Genomic DNA, 7,570 nt, shown 5'->3' with positions numbered 1-7,570 from the left:
AAAAATGGGTCTACACCTAGACACACTGTACTGAAACTTAGAACAGGAACAATAACAAGACAATCGTAAAAGCTATTGTCTTAGTCCTTTGGTGCTGCTAGAACACAATACCACAGACTGAATAGAGATTTATTTCTCACAGTTCTGAGCCCATTTGGAAGTCTGAGATCAGGGTGCCAGAATGGTTAGGGGAGGGCCCTTTTCTGGGTCACAGACCTCATCGTATACTCACATGGTGGAAGGGGCAAGAGCCCTCTCTGAAGTGTCTATTATAAGACCCTAATCCCATTCATGAGGGCTCCATCCTCATGACTTAAGTACCTCTTCAAGGCCCAACCTCCAAATGCCATCACCTTTGCGGGTTAGAATTTCAACATAGGATTTTCAACATTCAGACCACTGCAGTATTATAAAGAAAAGATAAAATACAACTGAAGGCAAGTCCATTAGACTGTCAGCTGACTTACCATCAACAGTAATATCTGTTAGAAGACAATGGAGTAATATCTTCAACCCCTTGAGTTTACATGCAGCTACATTACCATGCAGGAGCAAAGATAAAATAAAGACACTTCCAGACGCACAAAAACAAAAAGAATTTTCCTCCCACAGATGTTCACCACAAGAAAAAGTAATTCAGTGAGAAAAGAAATGAACCCAGAAGGAAGATGTGGGATGCAATAAACAATGGTAGCCCAGACATTGATAAAACGTGTTAGTAAAGTTATTAAACTTTAAAAAGATAGTTTTTGTGACTTAAAAACGGTGAAACAAATTTTAAAAAGACAATAAAGTCATAGGGAGGTATGGTGTTCAGTGGTGGTTAAAATAAGCTAATGGGCTTATGTTTAGGAGAGTAGAAATACTAAATTTTGACATTGCTAGAATAATTTATTACTAAAATGCATATTAAAAATATAAAGGTAATTATTAAAAGAAAAGAAATACAATCCTTATTGTGTTAGTCTGCTCAGGCTGCTGTAACAAAATACCATAGACTAAGTGTGTGAAACAACAGAAATTTATTTTCTGACAGGTCTGGAAGCTGGTAGTCCAAGATCAAGGTGCCAGCATGGTTGGGTTCTGCTGAGACCTCTCTCCTCAGCTTTCAGACAACCGTCTTCTTGCTGTGTCCTCACATGGCCTTTCCTCTGTGTTAAGGCAGAGAGATAAAATAGAAAACAAAACTAAGAGGTACGAAAGTCAAAAAGTAAGCCCACATTCAAGGGAAGGGGAATTAGTCTTCACCTTTTGAAGGGTGAAGTGTTGAAGAATGCATGGGTGCTCCATCCAACACATTAGGGGTGGATTTTTCTTTTTAATGCATCTTGCTTAGGAAAAATGAAGATTGATGTCTTTCACCAAGTTTAGAAAATTCTCAGCCATTATCTCTTCAATTCTTCTCTATTCTTTCTATTATCTCCTCTTGGACTCCTGTCAGACATATACCAGATTATTTCATATCTCTTAATCTTTTTCATAGCTTCTATGTCCTAGTTGGTGCTGAATTATTGGTCATATCTTTGTATTTCTCTTCCAGTTCACTAATTCTCTCTTCAACTAAGTCTTCAATTGGGTCTAATCTGCTATTTATCCCACTCTGACTTTTTAATTTTAAAATCTTATTTTTCATTTCTAAAAGTACTATATGTTTATCAGTAATTGCAACTCTTCACAGTCAGTTTTGATAGTCTTTCATTGCTAGCCTATATTCATGACTCAGTCTCTCATATCTTTATACACTTGCTACAGTTACTTTATCTAAAGATTCCAATATCCAATATCCTTAAGGACCTAACTCTATTGTTGGTTTTTCTCTTGACTCTCACTAATGGGAGCTCTTCCTTGTGTCTTTGGAGATCTTTTACTGTGAGTTCACATTGAGGGATACTAATCTGTGGAAATCTTTGGGCCTTAATTGAAGATGACTTTCTCTAGAGAAGATTTGCATTTGTTTTTTCTGGATGCCAAGGGATGTACCAACACAGGGCTGTAGCCACTTTAGCCATCTATCAGTGTTCGAGCTCTTTGCAAGTGTCTTGGGTTCAGCTCCTCCTTGCTGCTGGATGAAAGTTTAGTCTTGCAAAGTTTATCTTGTTGCACTTATGCATGGACATTGGCACTCAAGGCAATCCCATCATTCCTGTATGCTTATAATTTCACACTTTGGTTTCAGCTCACTTGGTCCCCTAGAAGTTTCCCATACTTGCTGCAATCCCAGCTGTGCAATAAGAACTGTTTTGAGAAAGATAATCATGATTGTGGCCACAAGTCTTGTCACAGTATCTAGGCTGCCTCTTCTAGAAATAGAAGTCCCAGGAATTCTTTACCATGAAAATATCCAGAAAAACAAATGGAACTAATAAGGGAACTCAGAAAATTGCTGAAAGAGGTCAACATAGAAAAATCCATACTATTTCCATACATAGGTAATAACTAATTAGAAAATACAATAAAGAAGTAATTCACAATGCAATAAACTTTGAGATACTTAGGAATAAATCTAACAAAAGATACGTAAGACCTTTACAGAGAAGAATGACAAAATATTATTGAAGGACGTAAAAGAAGATCTGAAAAATGGAGATTTTTATATGTTCATGGAAAATATTCATGGGTTGGAAGATAATATCATAAAGGTGTCATCTCTTCTGAACTTAATCTATAAATCCAATGCAGTACAAATGAAAATTCCTGTGAATTTTTTTTTGTGTGTGTGGAACTTGACAAGCTTATTCAAATATTATTATGGAAGACCAAAAAAAAAACCCCACAAAAAAACAAACAGAAGAAGAAGAAGAGCTAAGACAATTGTGAAGAGGCATAACAAGGGACAAGGGGTGGAGCAGACTTTCCATAGTAGACATGAAGATTTACTATAAAGTTATATAGTAAGACAGTGAGGTATTAGCACAGAGACAGAAAAGTAACTCCATGGCTTAGAATAGGCTAGAGTCCAGAAAATAAACCCACTCATATTTGGAAACTTGATAAATGAGAGAGGTTGTTACATTAGTGGGGAAAGAAGGACTATTTAATAAATGATGCTGGGACAAGTTATTATCTTTATGGGATAATCAGTCTTCACAGATACCATACAAAAATTCTATGTGGACTTTAATGTGAAAAGCAAAACTTTATAATACTTAGAAGAAAATATAGTAGAGTATCTTCGTGATCTCCAGTTAGGAGGGGAAGGCTTTCATTTTGTTGTTGTTGTTTTTTAGGAGGATTTCTTTTTTTGTTTTGTTTTGTTCTGTTGGTTTTTTTGCGGTACACAGGCCTCTCACTGTTGTGGCCTCTCCCGTTGCGGAGCACAGGCTCCAGACGCGCAGGCTCAGCGGCCATGGCTCACGGGCCCAGCCGCTCCGCGGCATGTGGGATCTTCCCGGACCGGGGCACGAACCCGTGTCCCCTGCATTGGCAGGCAGACTCTCAACCACTGCGCCACCAGGGAAGTCCCCAGGAGGATTTCTTAAACAAGGCACAAAACCTCCCATTTACAAAAAATGATTGATAAATTTGACCTCATTAAAATTTAGAACTTGTGTACAACAAAAGATACTATGAACACAATTAAAGACAAGACACAGATGTTTTTGCAATGCAAATAACCAACAGTGAGTTAGCATCTAGAATATATTAAAAAGTCCTACAAATCATTTTTTAAAAAGGTATAATTTAAAAATGGCAAATGATGCAAACAGGCATTTCTCAGAAGTGGAAGCCCAAGTGGTCACTATGCCAATCTGAAAAACTGCTCAATGTCAAAATTAATCAGGAATTTGCACATTAACTGCACATCATGACATTGTCAGTTATTAAACATTTAGTATTAATACATGTTTACAGTTTTAAGTGTGTAAACTGGTATAATCTCTTTCAAGAGCAATTGGCAAAATCTAGCAGAGCTTAGGGGTGTATCCTTACAGCCAACAATTCTACTCACAGGCACATCCCCTAGGGAAATCATTATGCATATGCATAAGGAGATTGTAAACAGGAACTGTCACCCCAGCATTGTTTGTAATAATGAAAAACCAGAATCGTAGGAGAATGGATAAATCGTGATGTGTCCTGGGACTTCCCTGGTGGCGCAGTGGTTAAGAATCCGCCTGCCAATTCAGGGGACACGGGTTTGAGCCCTGGTCCGGGAAGATCCCACATGCCGCGGAGCAAATAAGCCTGTGAGCCACAACTACTGAAGCCCGCGTGCGTAGAGCCTGTGCTCCACAACAAGGGAAGCCACCGCAATGAGAAGCCCGTGCACCGCAACGAAGAGTAGGCATCGCTCGCCACAACTGGAGAAAGCCTGCGCGCAGCAACGAAGACCCAACGCATCCAAAAAATAAAGAAAGAAATTTATTTTTTAAAAATTATTTTAAAAAACGTGATGTATCCCTATAACAGAGTACAGTGCGGCAGTTAGAGTAAATGAACAAGAGCTACATATAGCAATGAGGATGCCTCTAAAACCAGTGTCTACATCATTCAAGTTGCAGAAGGGTGCATGCTGTCTGATGCCTTTTGTGAAAATTTCAAAATATGCAAAACGATTCTCTATATTGTTTATGGTTATGGCTACTCCATAAATTTGTAGGAAAAATATAAAAACTCGGATGGGAAGCAAATACAATAAAATGTTAAAAATTGAAAAAGTGAGCATTTGATGAAGTGGGCACAGGGGTGTCTCATTTTTTGAAATATTTGAAAAAAGCATTCTGCAGCTGTGTGTGGGATGGATTAGAAGGGAGCAAGACCCGTTGGTGGCTTTTGCGGTGGCAGGAGTGAGAGGTAGTGGGTGGCTGCATGAGGGGGTGTGGAGAGAGGATGGTTTTAGATTTGTCCTTGTGGATATGGGTTTGTGCTTGCTTTGTTTTGTCTTGCCCTGAACAACTCTATGGCTAAGTAAAAATTGAAAAGTCTTAACAATTTCAAGAGTTGTCAGTGAAGTGAGGAAATAGCACCCTGGCACAGTGCTGGCCTGGATGTAAATTGGTTCAGTGGCTTTATTGGCAATCTGGTGGCAGCTCCACTGCACTCAAACCTATGTGCAGAGAGGCTTGTGCAATGATATTCAGTGTGGCAACAATCCTGGTGTCCCACCAAAGAAGGATGTGGTAAAGATAATGGCTGGGAATACTGAGGTCTTTGCCAGACTGATGCTTAAAATCTTGAGAAGCTTTTTAGTTAGAAAGCTTCTGCACAGCAAAGGAAACCATCAACACAATGAAAGGGTAACCTACGAAACAGGAGGAAAATATCTGCAAATCATAACCGATAAGGGGTTTATATCCAAAATATATAAGGAACTCATACAACTCAATAGCAAAAAAAAAAAAAAAAAAAAAAAAAATTCAGTTAAAAAATGGGCAGAGGAGGGACTTTCCTGGTGGCGCAGTGGATAAGAATCCACCTGCCAATGCAGGGGACACAGGTTCGATCCCTGGTTCAGGAAGATCCCACATGCCGCGGAGCAACTAAGCCTGTGCGCCACAACTACTGAGCCTGCGCTCTAGAGCCCGCGAGCCACAACTACTGAGCCCACGTGCTGCAACTACTGACGCCCATGCACCTAGAATCCGTGCTCCACAACAAGAGAAACCACCGAAAGGAGAAGCCCGCACACCGCAACGAAGAGTAGCCCCCACTCGCCACAACTAGAGAAAGCCTGTGCACAGCAACGAAGACCCAACGCAGCTAAAAAAGAAAAAAAGGGGGGGGGGCAGAGGAACTGAATATACATTTTTTCCAAAGAAGACATACAAATGGCCAACAGGTACATGAAAATGTACTCAACATCACCAGTTATCAGGGAAATGCAAATCAAAACCACGATGAGATATCATCTCACACCTGTTAGAATGGCTGACATCAAAAGAAAAGAGGTAAGTGTTGGCAGGATGTGGAGAAAAGGGATGCCTTGTGCCCTGTTGATGAGAATGTAAATTGATGCAGCTACTATGGAAAACAGTACAGAGCTTCCTCAAAAATTAAAAATAGGACAACCATATGATGCAGCAAACCCACTTCTGGGTATATGTCCAAAGGAAATAAAAACAGTATGTCAAAGAGATATCTGCACTCCTATGTTCACAACAGCCAAGACACAGAAACAACCTAAATGTCTAAATATATACTGGAGTATTTTCCAGCCATTTGGGACAACATGGATGGACCTTGAGGGCATTATGCTAAGTGAAATAAGTCAGACAGAGAAAGACAAGTACTGCATGGTATCACTTATACGTGGAATCTAAAAAAACCAAAAATAAGTCAAACTCATAGAAACAGAGTAGAAAAAGTGGTTGCCAGGGGCTGGTGTGTGGGGGAAATAGGGAGAGATTGGTAAAAGGGTACAAACTTTCAGCTATAAGATGAATAATGTCTGAGGATGTAACGTGTAACATGGGAATATAGCTGATAACACTGTATTGTATAATTGAAATTTGCTGAGAGAGTAGAACTTAAATGTTCTCACCAAAGACAAAGGATAAATATGTCAGATGGTGAATGTGTTCATTAACTTGATGGGGGGAACCCTTTCACAATATATACATATAGCAAACCATCATGATGTATACTTTAAATATCTTACAATTTTATTTGTCAATTATACCTCAATAAAGCTGGAAACAAAGAGAAAAATAATCCATTTTCCTATGATTTGAAATGCAAATACATGCATATAGTCATTTATCATCTGATTCTTCTTATGGTGGCGTTTGCCTTACAGACATTTTTTTATCTCTACATAGTTGAATTTACCAATCTTTTATGGCATCTAGGTTTTGTTTTGTACTTCAAAAGACATTCTTCACTTTGAGATTATAAAAACTCCTTCCATGGTTTAAAAAAAAAGAAAAGTTAGATCAACATGTATCGACATGGTAGATCTCAAATGATAATATTGAGTGAAAAAAGCAAGATGAATGAAATGTGCAGCATGACGATGGTTTATGTAAATAAAAACTGCAAAACAAAGTTATATATTTTCTGTGGACACAGTTATGTACCTAAAATGCACTTTTAACAATTAGAAGGAACTCACCAAATTCATAATAGTATTTCTCCTAGTGGTGGGAGAGGATTAGGATGGGGTGTTGGTAGAGGTAAGGGGAGACATTCGTTTTATTCATTATGCCAAAATTTTTTTGGTAAGGGACACTGTATGTATTTATTTATTTATTTTAAAATTAAATTTATTTATTTATTTATTTGTTGCTGCATTGGGTCCTCCTTGCTGCGCGCGGACTTTCTCTAGTTGCGGAGAGCAGGGGTTACTCTTCCCTGTGGTGCACAGGCTTCTCATTGCGGTGGCTTCTCTTGTTGTGGAGCATGGGCTATAGGCACGTGGGCTTCAGTAGTTGTGGCACACAGGCTCAGTAGTTGTGGCTCGCAGGCTCTAGAGTGCATGCTCAGTAGTTGTGGCACACGGGCTTACACGGCATGTGGGATCTTCCCGGACCAGGGCTCAAACTCGTGTCCCCTGCACTGGCAGGTGGATTCTTTTTTTTTTTTTTTTTTACGCGGGCCTCTCACTGTTGTGGCCTCTCCCATTGCGGACCAC

Source organism: Globicephala melas, chromosome 9, assembly GCF_963455315.2.
Source record: "Globicephala melas chromosome 9, mGloMel1.2, whole genome shotgun sequence".
NCBI classification, from domain to species: Eukaryota; Metazoa; Chordata; class Mammalia; order Artiodactyla; family Delphinidae; genus Globicephala; species Globicephala melas.
Note: the sequence above shows the minus strand (reverse complement) of the source record.